Here is a 23,502-nt window from a genome sequence, read left to right as displayed (position 1 = left end):
GTCAGTGGTATCCGCCATAAGTTCTGTGACAAGGAGTTTAGGGCGGTAGATGCAAGTGATACCTTATCCTTTTCTGCTGGATGCCTGTCCAGTCTTGCAATGTTATAGTTGGGAGGGACTAAGAGGTCCAGGCATGGAGATGAGTGTTCGATGAGCCATGATTCTGTTAGAATTGCTAGGTCGAAATCTTTGTTCGGTATGAGATCGGCAATATCAGCGGCGTGCTTAATTGACGATTGGCAGTTGATTAAGAGAACAGACAGGGAGGGGTCAGTGTAGTGTCAAGAGTCGGGGTGGGCAGGTGGACAGGCACTAGGTTGCTTTTAACCACACTTCTATTACGGACGGTAGCTGACCTGTTGGAGTTGATGGTGATCGTGCCAATGGCATGTTCGGGACTCACATCTAATAGACAAGGGGTGACTGGGGCAGAGTTGTAGTCTTGGGGGATGGCGAGGATTTCATTTTCAGTGAGGTCTACTGGACTTGGGGTGGCAGAGGTAGAGTTGTAGGAGAGGGCAAGAGCTAGCATTTCCTCCTCTGAAAGGTGGCATGGTTGCTTGCGAGGGCAAAGGTGTCTCAGGATTAGCAGTAGAGGGTGCTTGGGGAGCTCTGTGACATGAGGAGGGGTGGAAATCAGCAGGGGCTTGAGGTTAGCAAGGGAGAGTTCAGCGAGGTGAAGGAGGTTCATTAGGTCCAGAAGGGAGATATGGATGCTCTGTGGTAATTTGGCTGCTCTGGAGTGCAGAGTTTCAAAATCCATATAAGAGGTAGGCACTAGAGGACAGGGGGCAGCGGTTCAGGTGCAGTACGAACAGCGTGCATAGGTGGTGGGATAGAAGGGTTGGCTCGAACTGTATCATAGGCCTTTGGAGGCGTTCCAATCTTGCAGTCAGAGTGGATAGCTAGCGGGGAGGAGGCTAAAGGTCTAGGGACGATTATATTGGAAATGGCGGGGAAGGTGTTATATAGGTTATGGTGATCAGGGTTGGAGACCCTTAGAGGGGCCTACTTTATAGATGGGCATACCTTTTATCATAGACAGTGATAATAGTAATAGTTTTTAATTTAAAAATGTTTTAATTGTGTTTTATTATTTTATAGTTTAATTTAGGTGTGTGTTGTGGATATTATAGTGTTAAATTGTGTGTTGTCAATTAATGTTTATTGTTTTTTTATCAATGATATTCTTTTAATTGATTAATAATTATGGGATTTATGGAAATAAATATAATTAAAAATGCTGAAGTGTTGTGTTATTGCTGTGAAGTTTATAAGATTTTTTTAAATGTATTTATCATTTTATTATTTAATATGTATATATAATATCTTTTAAATATTGTTTATTTTTATGATTTTTTAATATATATTTTTTTAACTGTTTATGTGTGAATAGTAATTTTTGTTTCTCCGCTATCCAGCACTTTCCCTACTTTTGCACTCACTGGAGCTGGAGTCATTTTTACCTCTCCGCTATCCAGCACTTTCCGTATTGTTGCACTCTCTGGAGTGGGAATAGTAATTGTTATCCCTCCGCTATCCAGCACTTTCCCTACTGTTGCACTAACTGGATTGGGAATAATAACTTTTACCTCTCCATATCCAACACTTTCCCTACGGAGTGGGAATAGTAAGTTTAATTCCCACGCTATCCAAAATGTACCCTACTTTTGCACTAATAGTATTGTGAAATTTAAGTTTAAATATTTTTCTAATAGGTTAATGTTTTCATTTATTATATATTTCAGTTTTTTTTATATTTTAAACCATTAATATATTTTTATATTATTTTAAGCTTTTAACATAATTAAAAATAATAGTTTACTAATTGTTTTATAGTAAATATATATATATATATATAAATTACTATGTTTGTGTGTTTATTTTTTTATTAAGATTATTTGTTATATTTTATTAAAATTTATATAAAAGGTATTTTATTTTGTTAATAATATATTTAATGTATTTAATATCTATTATTTTATTTTATATTGGTATAAAAATCGATATTTTATACATCTATATTTTTTACATCAAGGCGATATTTTTGTACTTACCTGTTTAACCATAGGAGTCGATATTTTTGTTGTCTATATTTGTTAGTCGATATTTTTAGCATTATTATTTTTTACATCAATGTTTTGTTAGAGAACCCTGAGTGAATTTGCGCCAAGCAAACAGAGTGAATGAAAGAGAACGACATCCAGGTCCTCACATTGCTGACATGATTGCGCAATTGAATAGAGTCAAGTGAGTCGATTAAGATGGCGGGCGGACAAAGCCTCCCACCATCGCATTGGCAAAAGGGACCGCCCGCAATAGGTGCGGCGGTCCCGCAATACCAATTACGATGGCCCGCCACACTGGCGGGCGCATCCGGTATTTTTACATTGCGGCGGGCGGTGCTGCAAGCAGCACCTGCTGCAATGTAAAGATACATATTGTGCATTTGAATGTACAGCGTGACAGGCACCCTGCGGTGCCTGCCACCTTGTACATGCAAATGCAGGGGGGTACCATAGGTACCGCCCAGGTGCAGCCCCATACCCCCAGGGGGCCCACAACAGGCCCCCAAAGGCATTCTCCGTCTGTCTTTTTGCAGCGGGATCTCCGCAAAAAAAAGACAGGCATCGTAATGCCCACGGCGGTGCCTTTACGGCACCCCTGTCATTGCCCCATTGTAACATGTCCCGCAAGGCGGGACCACGGTGGACAGTCTTTCCATCCGCTGCGGTCCCATTCCCATTCCCACTGCCACCCTAATTTGGCGATGGGAATATTCAGGTTGATGGCAAAGGATATCAACAGCTCGAAATGAAAGAGAATTGCAGGAACATCACTAACTTTTTCACTATTGTTTGTTACAAAAGGCTATGTTTTGAAGTGTCATCAGCTGCAGAACATTTTTAGGATGTCATTTGTCGATTAATACAGCCAGTCACAAATGCTTTCAATTACAGTGATGACATACTAGTTTTTGGGGCCACACAAATGGAACATAATAAAGCTCTTACACAAGTGTATTTTATACTTGCAAATGCAGGTCTCACGTTAAATGTGGCAAAGTCTGCGTTTCATCAAACCAAACTCAAGTACTTTGGTCATGTTTTTTCTTATGGGGAAAGACTCCGAAAGCATATAAAGTACAGGCTTTGTCATCCACTTCTACCCCACAAGATGTAACTATTATGAGATCCTTCCTTGGTATGACCAGTTACTCCTTAAGGTATATATATGACTTTGCCACTGTAGGTGCCCCATTGAGAGATTTAACAAAACAAAATGGGTCATTTTAATGGTCAAGTGAATGTGAACAAAGCTTCAATAAAATTTGTCATGCAATTGAGAATGGCCCTGAAATGGCATACATTGATCCGACATTGCAGACAAAGTTTTTTGTTGATGCAAGCCCAGTGGGATTGAGTGCCATCCTTGCCCAGCACATGGGTCATCGCAATGTCCCAAGACACATGGAGAGTTATGCTAGTTAAAGACTGTCATCAACAGAACATGCCTATTCACATCCTGAAAAAGAAAGCCTCGCTGTAGTGTGGGCTTGTGAACATTCTCATGTTGTAGTGTAGTTCCTATCTTCCCAATAGGCTCTGCGCATTGGAATAATACCTACAGCAGTAAAGGCCTAGACCAGACGTTAACTAGGTCTACTACTGTCGATACTAGACTTAATTTTTGGGTTTGCCAGCGTAGCTCAGAGTTCGCTAGAAACTTTCTCGAATGTTCAGGAAAGAATTAACTCCCCTGATTAGACAAGAAGGGATTTAGTTTCTGACAACCATAGAACATGACAACTTTGCTCTCCCCTAATCAAGAGTCAATCTCGAGAGTCGTGTGAGCACAAGGCAATTATTTTACTCAGTCAGTACGTGCATTCTTAGTCTCATCAGAATGTAGAGAAAAGGAAGAGACGGGCGTGTACAATAAAAGGTGTTATTTATTGATCAGTCTCTTTTCTCATACATGAGAAATGGATCGATATTATTGCAATACTTATAGTTAAGTAAAGTGCATACATTAAAAGCAATAGTATAAAATAATACTGTAAAAACATTGATATGGTTTCTGAGCCATATGATGTTTGAAATGATTAAAATATATTTACATACACATATACATTTGACTAAACGTACTCAACTGGTGTTTCTAAATACGCCTACCCGTGTACCTGACCTAAGTCTAATGCGTGGGCGGGAATAGAAAGTTACAGTTTAAGTTAAGTTTGTTTTTGCCAAGTGAATAACTAAAGAATTCTCTGTGAGGGGTTATTCAGTTCTGTACCTGGAATTTAGGATGAATGAGGAATGGTATCTCGTTCTCTGGTCTCGATATTCCAGGCTGCCTGCGAGGGCTACCCGGAAGCGCCGGTGCTGGGTCTCTCGGCTTGAGATAGCAGCGCGTCTCTCAGCGCGTCAGGAAGGCGGGGCTGCGCCAGCGGGGTCTGCTTCTGCTCTCTGCTTCGGCAAGTGTGGCTGCTCCGTCTTGTCACCACGCGTGTGTTTGCATAGGGCAAGATCGGCAATATTTATACCTTAAAGGTGCCGAGATTGACGTAAGGATGGACATAGATACGTCAATAAAGATGTCATACGACTTGCTCGTTAGCACATTCTTTACTAAAGTTCTCTGTGAAATCAAAACAATGGCCGCACGGATTTTCCAGGTTGTCATAGGTTTGATTTGTTATGAGAACGTCGTATGCCTTATCAGGGGCTGGAGGAATGTCGCTTGTCTAATTAGATCTCAAGCGTTATGACCTAATCAGATAACACGTTCCTGTGCCGTAGTGTGACTGCGTCAGATAACGGTATCTGCATCATGGGGGCTTGTCTTGCCTCATGGGCTGACTGTTAGTTAACTTGATAGTTAGTTTAACCAGAATAGGGTCAGGAATAGGGGGATCGATTCAGAACCTATAGGAATACACGACACCCACTCCACGCTAACTATGGTCATATTTACTAATCTATGCATAGTATAACATAGTACAACATACTATAGAGAATAGTGTATACCTTACCACCCCAAAATACATAAATGCATTTTGAAATATTTAAATATACTGAAAAATTGCAGTCATATATTTTGTATGCACTTAAGCTATGAATTAAATGCAAAAGTAAACACGCATTTGTATGCATTATTGCTAATTTGGTATTTGAGAAATACACATGAAATGGCTCTTAATATAGCTATACAGAAAGGAAGTTCGAGACCATTTCATCACATAATAAAATATTTGTGAACATCCCAGCGGGCAACTAAAGTCTATAAAGTATCTAAAAATAGAAATCTTAGTTCTCTAGGAATAGTTTCTTACTTTAAGCAGAAGATAAGTGTCCCGAAAATTTTGTAAAAAATAATTTGGGGCTGCTAAAAAATTGTTGTCCGTGAACTGGTGGGAAAAATTGTTCATGTGACTTTATTTTTAAAGTTGAAGGCCGAATTCAGGGAACGCCGTATGCGAGTTTACTCAAAAGTCTCTATTTCTGTTCTGGAGAGAACATCATATCATTCAGGTTTTCGAAAAAACTGTCAACAGCTTCATGGGAAAGTTCCACTAAGTCGGAAATAGGTGTAACCATGCATTCATGCGCATGATTGCCTCCATTGGCATTCTGATTCGCATTGCTGACAGAAGGTCGTACCTGTTCGATGCTGCTTTCATCTTGAACTTCACTACTCTTCAATCGTAGTGGTGAAGATTCCAGGAATGCCGTCATCAGGATTGGCAGCCTTTGAGGGCAGCACAAAGCGTGAACCTTGGTAGGAACCAACAGTGTATCTGCATCCACTGGCGCATCCGATTGTAGCGTCAGACAGGTGTCTAACACGCATTCTTCTCCGCATAGCAGACACCTTAGTACAGGTAAAACACACCTTTGCCACATTGGTCGAAATGATAGAAACCAAGTCATGTTCAGGTCTCTAAGCCGGGAGAGTCCCAGGATTTTTGATATCCGGTCCCGGTATCCAATGGCTAGGATCGTCTCTTCCATTGTCGCGAGAGTTTGATCTGTGACATGGGTTGCCATAACGAAAAATAAGGACTAAGAATAGGATTCCTGCAATTAGTCCCAGGATCAGGGGAAGTCCGCCAAAAATCGAATGGACAAAATCTGGAAAAATACCCAGTATGGCTTTGAATGGTGTTAATGCCATCGAAAATACTGTCTTAAATACCCCTGAGATCCCATTGGTATCAGAAATATTTAAGATTTCGCTCAGGATTTCCGCGAAATGTACGGGGGAATTAGTTGATAATAATGTATGTATCTCTGCAGTCGTCCTTGCGACTTGTAGATCATACGTTTCTTTTGATGACGTGAGCCTTGTAGGCGTCTGAAGAAGCACTGTTTTCATTCTGCTTAAAGTATCTATTCGAATAGAAGTAATTTTCAAATTGGGCCATGCCCTTGCCTCCCTGTCTGGAAAGGAGCTGGGGAACAAAGAACGTCCACAGCACTTGACCTTCGCCGTCGTAGTGACTAGATAAGGAGTCCCGGGCCTAAGACTACAACATCTGCGGTCTACAATAAGAATGTAACTCCCATTATAGAGTCTTTGAAAGAATGGTTCTATTTCAGTTGCAGGTGCGCCTTGCTGGTGACATGAAAGGTTGTATGAATTCCCTTCACAGGCTCCGTGCAAACTAATACCGTTACACAGAAGCGTGCCGCTTAGTGACATAGCACAATTGTTGCCACTAAGAAACACTTTATGTCCTTTATTACTGACACATGCATGTGAATAGGGCAGGTTCCAAGTTGTTTTAAGGTACCCCTTTCCCAATTTCTCGTACATGCCAGCCTGTATATATTTTTGGCAGTATTGAAACCTGAAGGTTGAGATTGGAATATTTATGATTCCGTGTATTATCCATTCACTGACAGGTCGTTCTGACATTGTCATTGGTAATCTTTCTAGTTTTTCAATGCTCAAGATTGTATAATCAACACCCTTTTGCGCCATACCGATTTGTCTATCAGTAAGGTTAAAGATTTGGAATAGTGACGTTGTGTTGATTAAACGCCAAGGCACATAGCCTGAACGCAGATTTTGTAACGTCCAGCCAAGCTGTACAATAGAACACAATTGTGACTGACCATGTTGTAATAACAGTAAGTCTTGCGATAATATATCGATTGCTGAAGACACAATGCTGTCCAATGAAAAAATTCTGGAGGACAGAGTCATTAACCCATTGTCCACTACAGAAAGTGATTTTTCCAAATTAATACGGTCAATTTCCCGTATTCTTTCTGCTGTTTCAATTTGAGTAACCTTCCAGGCCTCATTGTATGCTGCATATACAGAGGCTGCTATGAAACGCTTTTGACGCTGTTTGCGTGGTCCCAGAATGAAATCACGCAAGTCAGCACCATCAGTAAGTAAAGTTAGGTGTTGCTTAATTTCAGGCAGTGTGGAAGTTTGTAGCCACTGAAGGCATAATTTGCCCACACTGTAGGTTGTTATTATCCCTGGGTGATGTCTTTGAGGATATCTAGGGTCTGGCCTGGTCATTTTGAAACCTTGTGTTTTATTCAGGAATCTGTCTTGACAGTTATTTGTATCTGTGGGCCAGATCAACCATTGTTTCCAATCAGGATGTGTTCTGTTTTGGTTTAATATCTGGTTTACGTCTATCTCTTCATCTGTATCAGAGCTATTGCTAAACATTGTTGGCTTTGGAATAGACGGTTTATTTAAATCTTTGATTTTGGCTAAGCCAAGACAGGTGGTTTGTTGAACAGTGTCATTTAAAAATATCATTTGTTCTGGGATCATGCAGGCTCTAAACAAAGCTTCTATACCCTGTACTTGCCATTCTTTTGCACCCCAAACACTTTTCAAATCAACATTTTTGTCCCAATAATCAAATCCAAAAGTATTCATTTGTTCAAAGAATGAGTCTGAATAAATCAATTTTGTGTTGGTTATCATGGTTTTCATCCCTGTCTTGTTTGACAATTTATAATAAAATGTTTCAGCATTACTTGTGTTAAAACCTGAAAAATATGAATATTTGTCATACACGGTTCTAGAGCTCCCTTTTGGAGGTGTAGCACAATGTTCCCATTGATTATAATTTAAAACATTTCTAGGTTGTGCAGATTTATGTAAAAAATGGTTACCATAATGGTTATAGCAATACATACTATCATAATTTGTAGAACCTTGCAAATAATCATGTTTTGTAAATTTAGCAGACATTACTAAGTCAGACATCATGTTGTTAATGCTTTCGAAGTCCCAATCATCAGCAAATGAGTTTGGTTTTGCAAAATCACTCAAGGAGATCTTGATTTGGTGTGGATATTTCAGGATCTCGACCGGACCATAAATTTCATAGTCAGTGTTGTCCCAGGCTACCCCACCAGGTATCGGATTGGCTGTGAAGTTGGCTGAAGAAAGTTCTGAAGAAAGTTCTCTTTTCTCGACGTGTGAAGATGTGTGTGGTTTGAGGATCAAGTTGATGTTCTGACTTGCTGTGTCCATTTTAGCATATTTTCCCTCAATGAAGCGTCCCAAAGTAAATACCATGATGAGCCAAAGTATGAGGATAAATGCACCAAAACCCACCCAAAATTCAATCCATGGAGAAATCAGATATGTTTCTTTTAGTTGTTTCAAAAGTTCCTTCGCTTTGTCTTTAAAGGATTTTGATGATGGCTGTGTCTTTGATTCACTGAAGCCGTCAGAGGAATCATCGAAGTTGATGAAGTAACCGGATGCAGTTCTGTCAATTGTTCCAATTGGTTCAGGATTTTTGTTTTTTGCATTTTCACTTGGTACTTCAGTATAGATTGGTGTGTCTCTGCTAAATGTTTTTATTTGGGTTTTCAGAGGTCTGAGTTCTATTGCATTGTTGCATAGTCCTTGTTGTTCTTCTGTAGGCGTTTCGAATGTGATGAGCCTCTTTGTTAGGACCTCTGTACTGGTAGCAAACCTTGGTGTTCTGCTACTTATTGGGAGTCCACTTGGCCTACTGTTAGTTATCGGCCACATGTTGTGGTTTTACCAGGTCGATGGATACAACTCGGTTCTCCTTTTTACCAGCAAGTGGCGGTAGTACAACTGATCTTGTCCCGTTGACAGACAAGACAGGAACTGCTTTTCTGTAGGAAGGCCCAAATTCCTTCTTTACCGCGATCTTCTCCCTGACTAGATCCCCGACTTTTGGAATCCAGACAGGTCTTGCTGGGACAGGTGGTGATTCTTCAGTGGTTGTTGGCTGTTGTTTCAACTGTATGTTGCTCAGGTCTTTTCTTGTTTTGTTTAAGTCCTGCAAAATAGCCAAACGGTCTTTGACATCAAAGGTTTTTTCTTTCACCACTGAAGTCTGACTATCAAGGTCAGAGATCATCATCCTAGTTCCAAATAATATTTCGTACGGACTGAATCCCTTCAGAGAATTTCTTGGCAAGTTATTTAGACTACGTTGGACACTTATTAGATGTTTGACCCACCCAGCTCCCGAACCTAATATCCTTTCCATTATAGATTGCTTTCTGCCTTGGTTTTTTCTTTACACCATCCCGTACCCTCAGGAAGGAAGTGAGAAGATTCCCGCTGGACTGTGCTCATTTGGCCATGTTTCCCCCCAGGCTGGTATGCCTGAGTGAAAACAATGGTCAAACGTAACATGCTCTTAGCGTATATGCCATTTAGACTCGCAAATCTTGTATAATAGTCCGGACGTCAGCCGAGTGCTGGTGATCTACATTATAAGTGGAAACTAGCCTGTATATGTTAATCGCAAGCCATTCTTTTTGCTGGTAATATTATCTGCCTTGATACGACGAGGTATTAAACTGCTTCTCTCCCCACTGCGATCTCTGTTGCAGTTTGGGCAGTTTTTTACAAACATGGTGTAGTGCAGGCTCATGCCTGGCCACCAGTACCGTGATTGTAATTCTTCCAGAGAATCTTTTAATTTAAGGTGTCTGAGACCCTCGCCCATGTGTGCGTCTGCGATTAACAAGTTTCTCCTGTCCATGTTTGGAATCACTCTATCCCCCACTCCAGGGATTCGAGCAAAAGGGACGGAGTTTGCATCGATTATGTATGTATAATTGAGTGGATAGTTGATCGGTAGTGCTGAGCAGTCGCCGTTTGATGACGTTTTCACCGCCAGCAATGTTTCACCGTCAATGTATTTTAATGTACGCTTTTTCCGAACTACGGGAGCCGATTTAGTGGCTGCCGCTGCGGCTGTTTCAGCCAATGAATTCCCTACAACGTGAACGCCATCACGCTGGTGACTCAGTGAGTGTGTCACGTGAGTCTTTGGTAGTTCTTTTTGTAAAAGAGCTATTTGTTCCCAGAGCAGTTTCTGCTTTATCGGTGCATCTGTGTCATCTTTGTAACCGTTTTGAATCCATGTCTGCAAATCCTTGTTGTATGATTTGACGCAGTAATATGAATCTGACACTATAAGTGTCGGGAATTCGCGATCCGCATTATCTAGCGCCATTTTCAAAGCTATTATTTCAGTTTGTTGTTCTGAATTAGTTTCTACTGAGTGTGATTTTGTTAATAGAGGTCTTAGTTTACCTCCGCGCCACACTTCTTTTGTAATCTCACATGTGGGGTTGTATGCTTGTTCTCCCCAAACGGAGGGTTGAGCATGTCCGTCTGTATAGATTACACAGGCGTAATGTCTTAGAGGCAGAATGTCGATTGGCAGAGGATACGTCTTTTCATATTTTAGATTTTTTAATTCTTCTAGTTCTTTAGAAAATTGTCAACCAGGCTATACTTGATAATTCATATCCTACGTATAAGACCGTTAAATGGGCAATTCTGGATTTTTTGAAGTTGAATTTGTAACCCTCTGCAGCGAACCCAAGTATTATGGTGTTCACCTTTTTCAAGTGAGTCTCCAAGTCATCATCTGTTAAGTAAATGTCATCGACATAGGATAATGCTTCATCATCATATAGTTGTAGTAATTCTGTTACTCTCGCTGAGAATACCCCCGGGCTGTTCTTGTACCCCTGGGCTAACCGACAGAATTGTTTTTGAGTGCCATTTACTGAGATTGCAGTTAAATATCTGCTCTCTGGTGCTATGTTTTGACAAAAGAATCCATTGGAGATGTCCAAGGTTGTTTTGTATTTTTTGCGCACTATGTTATTCATTAGTGCAGCATTGTGTGAGTTTTGCACTGCAAAGGTTTTGCAACATGTGTTAAGGTGTCGGTAATCCAAAACTAGACGATATGAATTGTCTGGTTTGGAGACCGGAAACAAAGGGTTGTTCATTTGTGAGGTGCAAGTTTCAATCACCCCCTGGTATTCTAGCTGATCTAGTATTTCATTTACCTTTTTTTAGCTTCTTGCTTAATTGGGTACTGCCTTTGTGCAGTAGGTTGTGATTTTAACTGGATTTTGTGAGGAGGAGAATCCTCATCCCATCCTACATGATTTTTATATAAAGCAGGTGCTAAGGCCACTGCCCACTTTCTAGCAAGTGTGTATTTTTTATGAATCGGGATTTGATTCGAGAAGGCAGGCATAATTACTTCTTCGCCATGAGGGCACTCCCTGACAAATTCTGGTGGCCAGTCTTTTTCAGCTAGAAGGATATCATAGCCCTTGGAGAGATTATCCCAAAATAGTCCCCTTATTTTCCTAGTCTTATCTCCCTCTATACGTAATGTTATCTCGTATATCTTGTGGGGTTTGCTAACTCTGGTGTCTGCAGTTTCCACTTGAAGATATTCATTCGTGTCCACTGTCTCCAGATGATTCATAAGGACTTTGCGAGCTATGCTCACCTCTGCTGCGCTGTCTAGCATTGTGTGAGCCCACTCTCCATTTTTCAGTTGTGTCCTCAGTATTCTCGGCATTGTTAACTACCTTGATACTGGCTACCTTCTTTTTTGGAAATTGTAATTTCTTTTTTAGCTGAGCAGGTTCCTTGTCTTTGGACTTGGCGTGCTCTTCTGATCGTCCTCTTCTTTCCGATTTCTGCGAGGAAGTCTGAAAAGATTGAGAGGGACGTGTATCAATGTCTTGATATCTATCAGGTTTTTTAATATTATCCCTATTTCTAAGGTTATATCTATTCCCAGAGGGGTCACTCTGCGGTGACCTCTGTCTTTGGTTTGGAGATTTCTCTCTTCGCCTGGGAGACCTCCCTCGGGACTGGAATTTCTTTTCTTTAGGATTGGATTGTTTGTTTCCATCCCAGTTCTTTTTTGGTGAATTATTATTAAAAAATATTTTTTCTGGACTTGTAGTCAGTTGCGGTTTTACTGGTATTCCACCTAGACTATCTCTGCCTAGTTCTTCATAGGATTTTTCTATGATTCTGGCAATTTCAGCTGGTTGGTCTGCTATATCTGTCTCTTTTAACCTCTGGCGGATCGCCACGTTTGCTGCTTCACCTTTTATGTTGGCTAATAATATAGCCGAGACCTGCTTGAAGTCTTTTAGTAATTTCATACCAAGAGTTAAAGCAGGTTCTGGACCGTATTCATCTTGAATTTGTTTTAGCACATCTGGTATTACCGAAATGGATGGAACACCGTGCGTTTTTGTGTAGATGGAAGCAAAGACTGTAGCCCAAGTGTCACAGTCCTCAATGTGTGGTGCGATTCCCATTGGGAGACATATAGTCAGAATCCTGTGTTTTTCTAATGGGGTGGTGTCAGGAAACACCGCCTCTATTTGGGTAATTTTCTGTGCCAACCAGAATGGTATTTGTTCCCGTTTAGCTGGAACTTTACCTAGGCAGGATTGGATGTTCTGTGGTGTAATTTTATTTGTGTTCCCCTGGTGAGGGGTCAGCTGTGGAAGTTTAATCGCTGGCTGAATTGTTGAAGTCCGCATTACATACTGAACTAATTGTCTATGAATTTTTAGTAGTTGTTTTAGCTGTATTAACAGCTCTGCTGCAGGCATTCTTTCGATGTCTGGATGTGGTGTGTATCCGGCTAAGACCGGCCACGTTGCTCCTGGTCTTCCTAAAGGACCGAGCCTTGTAATGTGATTGTTATGTATTAGGGCGCCATCAAATAAGAGCAAATGCTCTTGGAATTTGAGTGGTACTTCCACCTCCTCGAAAGGAGTGTACTCATTAGGAGGTTCCTCTACTTTGTAATAGTGGAAGTACTTTGTTACAGCATTAGCTGCTGGAAAATGTATCCATGAATAATATACCTCTGTCTGCCGATATTCGTGTGCCTCTATTACGAATATGACTGTGCCACCTCTAGGTGTCAGTCCATTTTCTATAAGTTTTAAGGTTATAGATCTCCTTTTAATGACCGGAATGAGTGTTATATTCGGGTCTGCTGCTTGCATGGTAGCATCAGCATCTGCGAGTTCAGTTGCTAATCTAACTGTTTCTCTTTCATCATCACTTTCAGTCATTTTACTGACCGGATGGTATTATAGCTGTTTGCAGATCAGGTTTCTTTATGGAAACAGAGATTAGATGCACAATATTTTGGAACAGTGTATCCTTCAACGTTGACTATACCAAGAACCATACATAGGAGTTCCCTCCTGCGAGGTTTTGGAGGATATAACCTTTCACCCACTCCAGACGTCTTTAGAGTACAATGGGAAAAGGGGTCTGAGTGAGAAAGCACGACTGAGTTACTCTAAATGTCTTACGTTAGTTTATCGCCCTTTCCAATCGCGTTGGGCGCCATGTAGTGTAGTTCCTATCTTCCCAATAGGCTCTGCACATTGGAATAATACCTACAGCAGTAAAGGCCTAGACCAGACGTTAACTAGGTCTACTACTGTCGATACTAGACTTAATTTTTGGGTTTGCCAGCGTAGCTCAGAGTTCGCTAGAAACTTTCTCGAATGTTCAGGAAAGAATTAACTCCCCTGATTAGACAAGAAGGGATTTAGTTTCTGACAACCATAGAACATGACAACTTTGCTCTCCCCTAATCAAGAGTCAATCTCGAGAGTCGTGTGAGCACAAGGCAATTATTTTACTCAGTCAGTACGTGCATTCTTAGTCTCATCATAATGTAGAGAAAAGGAAGAGACGGGCGTGTTCAATTAAAAGGTGTTATTTATTGATCAGTCTCTTTTCTCATACATGAGAAATGGATCGATATTATTGCAATACTTATAGTTAAGTAAAGTGCATACATTAAAAGCAATAGTATAAAATAATACTGTAAAAACATTGATATGGTTTCTGAGCCATATGATGTTTGAAATGATTAAAATATATTTACATACACATATACATTTGACTAAACGTACTCAACTGGTGTTTCTAAATACGCCTACCCCGTGTACCTGACCTAAGTCTAATGCGTGGGCGGGAATAGAAAGTTACAGTTTAAGTTAAGTTTGTTTTTGCCAAGTGAATAACTAAAGAATTCTCTGTGAGGGGTTATTCAATTCTGTACCTGGAATTTAGGATGAATGAGGAATGGTATCTCGTTCTCTGGTCTCGATATTCCAGGCTGCCTCCGAGGGCTACCCGGAAGCGCCGGTGCTGGGTCTCTCGGCTTGAGATAGCAGCGCGTCTCTCAGCGCGTCAGGAAGGCGGGGCTGCGCCAGCAGGGTCTGCTTCTGCTCTCGGCTTCGGCAAGTGTGGCTGCTCCGTCTTGTCACCACGCGTGTGTTTGCATAGGGCAAGATCGGCAATATTTATACCTTAAAGGTGCCGAGATTGACGTAAGGATGGACATAGATACGTCAATAAAGATGTCATACGACTTGCTCGTTAGCACATTCTTTACTAAAGTTCTCTGTGAAATCAAAACAATGGCCGCACGGATTTTCCAGGTTGTCATAGGTTTGATTTGTTATGAGAACGTCGTATGCCTTATCAGGGGCTGGAGGAATGTCGCTTGTCTAATTAGATCTCAAGCGTTATGACCTAATCAGATAACACGTTCCTGTGCCGTAGTGTGACTGCGTCAGATAACGGTATCTGCATCATGGGGGCTTGTCTTGCCTCGTGGGCTGACTGTTAGTTAACTTGATAGTTAGTTTAACCAGAATAGGGTCAGGAATAGGGGGATCGATTCAGAACCTATAGGAATACACGACAATGTGTTCCTATATGGAAAGTATTTTAGAGTCATCACTGACCACCAAAAACTGCTCACCATTTTCAGAAATCCTAGAGTCAAGATGCCCCCCCAATGAGAGGTGAGGGATGGGTCCGCAGGAGTATGATTCTACAAATATGCATTGTCCAGGAAAAGATCAAAACCCTGCTGACTACTTCTCACGTGTGCCAATTTAGTGTCATGGCACTACTTCTAAAGCTGCTGATGCTTATGTTAACTTCACTGGAAAATCTAGTACCCATGCTGCCATATTGGTAGAACAAATTATTGCTGCTGACAGCGTTTTGCTAATACTCAAAGACATTATTACTCACCAATCATGGAAAAAACATAATCAACCTCTTCATTATGACCTTGAATACCAAAAATTCAAAAATGTGCAGGAAGAACATTCAGTAATCATCTTACAAGGGTTGAGAATTGTCATACCTGAGAGTCTGAGACATCAAGTTATTGAACTGGCTCATGAGGGACATCGTGCAGTTATAGCTATGAAAACCAATTCTATGGGGCTGAGTGTTGTGACCTTGTCTTGATGAAAGAGTTGAAAAAGAGTTAAAGGCATGTCATGTGTGTAATTGCTTGTGATCCAAGACAGCCCCTCATCCATTAAACATGTCTGATCTTCCAAATCATGCATGGGAGAAGATTACAATTGATTTATTTGGACACCGTGACAATGGACACCATCTACTAGTAATTGTTGATAAATACTCAATGTTTCCCATTGTGGAAGATCTGTCGTCAACTTCTCATGACAGAGTCATTGTGAGATTAGAAACATGGGGTGTTCCTTCGATTTTGAAATGTGACAATGGCCCGCATTTCATTAGCCGAGAATTTAAAGATTTTCTCACTCATCCAAATATCCAGCATCAGAAAAGCACACCTCTCTAGTCACAGGTGAATGGTGTGGTTTGGAGATTTATGAGCACCCTCAAGAAGACCATTCAGCGTGTTAAACTAGAAAAGCTCAACCTCTAATCAGCTCATCAGATTACTCTTCATGCATACAGGTCAACTCCGCATGAAAGGCCTGCCACCTTAATGTTTAGGAGAGCCATGGGCACCAAATTGCCACAGTGAGCCAATGAAAGAACTATTGATATTGATAAACTTTACACTACTGACTTGTCTCACAAATGTCAAATGAAGACCTATGCAGATAGATACCACTGTGCTAGGAGTATTGTGTTCAACAGAGGAGACCAGGTTATCATCAGGCAGAAACGCGAGTTAGATGCACCTTTTGATGCGGACCCACCGCGGGTTGTGACTAGTAAAGGACACATGGTCACTGCTCACTGTCCTGTAAAGTCCATTATGAAAAGTTATTCACATTTCAAGCAACTGCCTTGACATTTGCGATCTCCAGTTGTCAGATTTGATACTTATCCACCTGAATATCCAGAGAGTCCAATGACTAAACCAGTGTCTCTGTCACGAATACCAGTCATGGACACTTGTCCTGTAGCTCAACAACTTGCCATGACCATATCTGGGCAATTGAGTCAAACACCAAAATGACTTAATGAAAAATTATTCTGTATATATGTATTAGTGGTACATTTTATTTAAGAAAGGGGGAGATGTAATGTCTTGTGAGTTAGAGATGAAGGAACCCTTTTGGTTCTGACAGACTCTGTAGAACAGTGATGTAAGTCTATGGGGGTGGATGATAGAATTCAAGATGTAAAATGTTCATTTAATGGTTACACATTGAGGAATATAGACAAGTAATATCAAACTCTGTATGTGGTATGAGTATTTGGTGATACCTAGGGTAGGGAGAATGTTAAGTAGTTGACCCCCTGTTGGGGTCTAAATGTCTCACTGTCTCTTCGCTCAGGTAATGTTCATTGCTCCTTACAACAGTAAGTATGGAGCAATTCATAAAATGTATGCAACACAATGAGAGATCAAATTCTCTGAAGCTGAGAAAGAGTGACTTCACTGCTGGAATGCATACACTAACACAACATTCTGGGGAGATACTGATCTGGCTGAAGGATGATAACAATGAAGACCAGAGCATCAACCCACCCTAACATGCTCTCGTAAACAACATGAATACCCAACACTGAAGGCCCTTCCACTTTTAGTCACATTATAGTCGAGCAGCAGCAGGTTGGCCAATTAGAACAAATGTAAGGACTTACCAGTTCCCCAAACCTTGAATGAAAAACAATAAAAACTATAATATCCATTCACTATGTGCATGCATAAACTTGGCACAGTGAACCAATAAGCAATAATAATTGAGGCCACTGCAGATATTCACATTCTTTCCTAAACTGCATTGCCATCCATCTGCAGACCAATAAAGAATTGTTATTTGTTGGTGGAAAAATATGCATTCCTCTTCTGCTGGTATAAGATACTTATACAATTTTGTATTCATCAAATTATCATTGGTTTGTGAGAAGCATGTCCATCTATCAGAGAGTAAGTATTTTATTGTTTGATTATTTAAAATCGTACACTATTTTAAAAATACAAGAATTCACATTAAAGCAATACATTTAGTGATAAAAATATAACTTTAAGATAAAAACACACATTATTAGGTTAATCAAAATCATCCATATTATAAAATAAAACAACAATTAATAATGCAAACTTCATAATACCGATTATTCATTCATTAATAGCCTATGTTATCTTTTCTGATCAGTCTAAAGGTTCTAATTTCTTTCTTATTGTTAATATACATTTTGCAAAAGCCAAATTCAAAGCTAAGTCACTTGGTTGTAGTCATCTTATGAGTGCTTGTCTACAAGTCTGTATTCCGAGGATGTTAAAAAGCCACTCAAGTGCAATCTTTCTTTTCTTCCTTCAAATTTAAGCACATGCAAAGCAAATGGATAATATTCTCTTCTCTCATTTTACATAAACGCCAAGGCATCGGTTCTGTTGTTTGAAGCCATGGCATTACATGACTAGATCGTGGAAAGAGGCCAAAACTTACTTAAAAAAATATTTTTTAGCTTCAAAGATCAAGGTTTTTTTAAAATATGACTGAACCTTCATTAAAGTATACTCCTTTGTTAGTGACCATGCATGTGTTCTTTTTGCAAAGGTATCCTTGTATTTATACAACGATAGGGGATTTGTTATTTTATTAATGTTTTTTCTTAACAATTCTTTGGCTATAGCATTTCCCAAACCTCAGGAGCTGAGTTTTCATCCAAGTCGGCTTGTAAGTATTTCCAAAATTGAGATTTCCGATTTGTTTGTATTTCCTGCCACAGCCAATTGGACATTTGACTGAAATTATCAGTTTTTATTCTTTTCCACACGTTAATTGGCCTTTCCTTGCAATTAGTGACAATGTAACCAACTGCAATGAAGGCCTTCTATGGCAAGTGAGTATTTGAGAATATCTACACAAGTATTGCATAGTAATTCCCCCTTCTCATATGCCTGTATTTAGTGTAGGAAAATACCCTCATAGTGGATGTTTACACACCTGAAATAGTCGTATAACGGGAAGAGATTCTTCACTCACACGAGTCCCGCCTGATAGTTTGCACTGTGTACGCCTAGCCTCTGCTGTAGTTTGAGGGCTGTTGACCAGGTGTCAGTCACAGAGCCCTCTGCAAACATAAGTTTTCTCGTTCCCTTTCAGTATACCCCATGAACGTGGTACTGTCCTCAGATTGTACCAGGTTACCAGGCTGCAATTAGGATGTAACAAATATTACTAATGAATACATTACAAATTGTCTATAGTGGACATAGTCAGCCCAGCCGGCTGCATTGACATTATAGGATAGTAAAGTGCCAAGCAATTCTCATGTACACTTTCCTTTGCACGTCCCTGATTGAAGCTGCCGTTCTGATAAATTCTAAGTTAGCCATTCATTATTATGATTAATTTGCTTGTAAAAACTACAAAAATTATATTTGACTGCTTAATTAATTTTGTATCAAAACTCAAAAAAATCTATAATCAGGTTTGTATTATATAATGCAGTTAAAATATTATGCAAGTATAAATATGTTATGGTGTTGTAGGTAAATGTGACTGGGGCTTCTGCCTGGGGCAGGGTCGGAGTTGGGTAGGGGATTAGGGGAGGAAAGGAAACAATTACTTCTGGCATAGGGAAATAAATAAATTACTTCTGGCATAGGGAAGGAAAAAATACTTCTAGAATAGGGAAGTGTTGAATGCTCCCCTCTTGCTAGAGAAAAGGTAGGGGTGGAGCGAGGTAGAAGCTTGGCTACTGTAGCAGCCAAAGACTCATGCAGTTTTACCGGCCGGAGTTACTGGTGGGATCTGGTTCTAAAGAACTCTGGCCATGGCAGTTGCTGCCAGGGGGTCCCTGTAACTGGTTCGAATAAAGTAACCACCTACATTTTCTTCAGTGTAGAGATTTACTTCTTTTCATTGGCGACGAGGATGGGATACGAACCCACGTGATACGAACCCACGTGTGCAAAGCACGATTAAACTTGGCGCACGTTCTCCTTCTGTTAGTATGCCCTCTGATGTTCATGGGAGGGAAGGTGTTGTCAATTCTGATCATGCTTCCCCAAGAAGGGTGTCTTCCAGGTTGAAATTTTTACCTGCTAAGTTCCATGATTATAAAATGCTGTAGTTCTCTGGATGTTATGTTTGCTTCTGTTCATTCTATCTTTGTTTTATTTTTTTATTTTTCTCTTCACTTTCGTCTTTCCTTTCTTTTCTTTCATGTAGAAGGGGAGGTGTGTTGGGATCTGGTTCTAAAGAACTCTGGCTTAGAACGTTCCCTGTGTGGAACAAGGAGTGTTCTGGCCACGGCAGTTGCTGCCGGGGAGTCCCTGTAACTGGTTTGAATAATATAACCTCCTACCTTATCTCCAGTGTGGAGATTTACTTCTTTTCAGTGACAAAATCAGTCTGGTTTTCTCACAAACGGCCAAATCGTGTGTGGGAACAACGGGCCACTCGTGGACAGGTCGAAGGGGATTCCATATGGGAATTTCCCTCGGCCTAACTGGTAATTAGTTTAGCTTATGCCACCCCTCAGCACCTGAGGCCCTAACTGGTGAGTAACGCGCTTTACAAAACCCTGATTGATTGATTAATTGATAATGTCATGCCGCACTCTTTCCTAATGGACTGTGTCATATACAAATAGAGGTTTGAAAGTGACTATAAAGAGTACATTTAGCCAGAGTTCGGAATAAAATATCATACTTACTGAGACAATAGTCTTTCTTCTTTTCGAAGAATGTATTATGTTGTAATATATATAAATTAAGAACTAAGTAGAGAGTGTTAAATTGTACAAATTAGGTCGACCTAATCTGCAGAAATCAGGCAGGTCTAATCCAAAAGCATCCCAGGAACTTTATTCCGGAGTGAGGCAATGTAGAGAGCATGAGCTCAAGCAAGGTGTCGGTAGGATTAATTAGAACAGTGTCCACACACAGTACAATCCAGAACAGCCTTCACCATTATGTTGGTTCGACAAACACCTTTAGCGTGGTCTTCATCTGGGAAAAGAACAGAAGAAAGTTAATGTCTTTTAATTGTCCATATATGCAGGGTTTGTTGAGAATAAAGTTAATGTATGTTAAAGGCCCATATGTACAGGGTCTGAAGAGAAGAAGAGAATTTAAAAACACTTAATGCACATGACCCTCTCCCCTACCCCAAGTTGCTATTGGCCTCGCCAAACAAAGCCACAGAGTAGGATTGAAGCAGGGCATATCATGCAAGTATGCCTCTATCATGTGTGAAGAACAGGACCCATCTCAATGTAACAGTGCCAGGGGAGTTTGTACCCGCTCCACTCACCTCCAGCCGCAGAACCCGCAGCACTGCTGCTGCCAAGATCTTTTCTTATTGGTGCTTTACAAACATGGCTGCTGTTGCTAATGTTGCAAAAATCATCTACAAATGATAGGACATTTTAAAATTGTATGCATTAAAAACAGTAGATAGAAAATGATTCTGTGTTGCACTCCAATGTATGCCAAACACTTCTTGAAAGTATTCCTAGTCAGGACATGCTGCCTTGGTGTGTTCTCTGTCCAAGAACACAGGAATAATGTGAGGCAGGTTGTTCTCAAGCATGAGAACAATCCCAGGGAACACAAGCCATAGCCTCCTCCAGGACTCTTGTACCAAATAAACACATTAATCGTGAAGTTTCACATCTGAATTCCTTTAGTGTTCCTTTTTTTTTAATTCTGTGAAGACAATTAGGAATCCTGAGAAATACATGAAGTTCCAAAACGTAACGTCTTGTAGTCTGTTTTCAAATAATCCATCAATATTATTTGGCCGTTTTTCACATTTAAGAATGCTGGCCTCAGCCAGTCACAAGAGTCAGCTTCTTTTCATCCATGTTTATTTTTTACTCCAGTTCCCTGGCTGCTGCAGAATCAACCCTCTCTGTTTGCAGGATGATAATAGGTATATACTAGCTTAAAGTGAACTCTGATCCTGCTCCCTTCCTGTCTGCCTCTCTGTCAAAAAGGTTAACCTTTTGCAAATCATGGCACCATGTTGAAGAACTGCTGGTGCCAGTCTCCTACAAACTCTGCTCTTTGATACTTGCCATTGCATGTATTCAGGAAGTGTGTGGGCACCATCAGATAAGTGAAATAAATGGAGTCATTTATAACGTGGTTGCTTCTGCCAAGCAATGCATTAGACACAGGCTGGTGCTGGGATTTCTGGTGCTGAAATAAAGTTGCAATACTGCGCCACCTTCCTTAGCAGTGGGGTGATATTAGATGTTTTTATGGTTTACATTTCTTTATTGCAAATCAATACCAGCAATGCAGAAAAACAATAAAAAGAAATAGCAGAAGGTAGAACCTCTGGTAGTGATAGGAACAGCAATTGTTGATTTCAGCAGTCCCTCCTCCCACCCTCCCAACCAAACCAGCCCTGGTAGTATGAGCAAGTCAGTGAAAAGGAGTCAGAACTCTCCACTGTCTCCGCAGCTCAACGGCTAAGAGTTAGAGCAGTGTCTGACTCCGCAAGACGGAGTAGGCGTAGATACTATGGGCAAGTGAGTTCCTGAAATTCTGTTGTGAGGGCTAAAAAAGTTTCCAAAGTTTGGGTAAGGATGAGCTTTGATTCGCAAGAGTGAGAGTAATCCGCTCCATCCCCATTATGTGCCAGAGTCTGTGGAGACACCCTAGGTGAGTGGAATTATTTATTAGATGCTTTTAGAGGCAATCTGTCACCTCTTATCTGATGGTGTCTTTTGCTACTGCCTAAAATACCTTTTCCATAGTCCCAATCCTAATTTGACACCTATGCTTTCACATGTTGGAGACACTTGCTCCTGGATTTTAGGGGAGTATCACTCCTGGGTACATCCCACTACATAGACACGGCAGCCATAGTTGTTCCTGAGCGTCAAGGAGGTATTACTTCTGGGAACACCCCACCACACATACACAGGCTGGAGGTACTTGCTCATGGAATTTGAGTTTCTGCTCCTGGGTTTAAATATAGTACTGCCCCTTAGTACAGCCACCTATAAATTCACACAGTGGAGATAGCTGGTCCTTGGCTTTGGGGATCATCATTCCTATCCATAGGATACCTACAGATTCACCAGGCAGATAATCACTTCTATGTAAATCCACCTCCAGGTCCACAGAGAGAAGACTTTCACTGGTGGAACATCAGCTCATCCTTCAGACATCAGCACCACCTGTAGCACTCCACCTAACCATAACCACACCTGGAGATGTTGTCCACACTCTGACACCTGAGGCAGCTGGTCAAAGCAAAACTACATTAAATCTTGTTTTCCTACAATCAAATAATACAGTTTACATTTTCCACAGGAAAAGCTCACCTCAAGCGGCCGACAAGCACAATGTAATTTGCCTTGGGGAAAGTTAAAGATTAAAACCAGGAGGGAGTAAATGATTTCCGAGGACATAACTTGCCGCTGCCCACCCCACTCAAGTCATCTAGCAGACCGGTAACTGCAGTGCAGCCCCCATACTCATCCTCCACCAGTATGTCCACTGAGCTTCCTATCACTTGAACGACGAGGGTTTCATAACCCTCCAGTCTGCTTTCCAATACTACCTCAGGACACAGCAAGAGCACTACCCATTATTCCCCACTGATCCCCCCTCTCCTTCCCTTACACCACGTTACATCTGTTATGTTATGCTATGTGTATCTGTACAGTGAACAACTCACCCACGAGCTGCATGGGTCAAGCTATTATCGAAACTAGGCTCTGAGCGAGGTCTTCATTTTGTAGAACTGATGAGGATGCCCTGGTGTTCAAGCTCATGTTGTTTCAGACTTGAGCTGCAAGGTAGGAGAAGGATTGACCACCAGATCTGGTTCTGCATCTGCAGCGGCTGTGTGTGAGAAGGAGTACGGTTGAGCTGAGGTGTCTTGTAGGTTTGTAGAAGTTTATGCAGTTGTTGAGGTGTGTGGGGTCAATGTTGTG

Source organism: Lissotriton helveticus, chromosome 1_1 (assembly GCF_964261635.1).
Source record: "Lissotriton helveticus chromosome 1_1, aLisHel1.1, whole genome shotgun sequence".
Lineage (NCBI taxonomy): Eukaryota > Metazoa > Chordata > Amphibia > Caudata > Salamandridae > Lissotriton > Lissotriton helveticus.
This window is presented reverse-complemented; position numbering follows the sequence as displayed.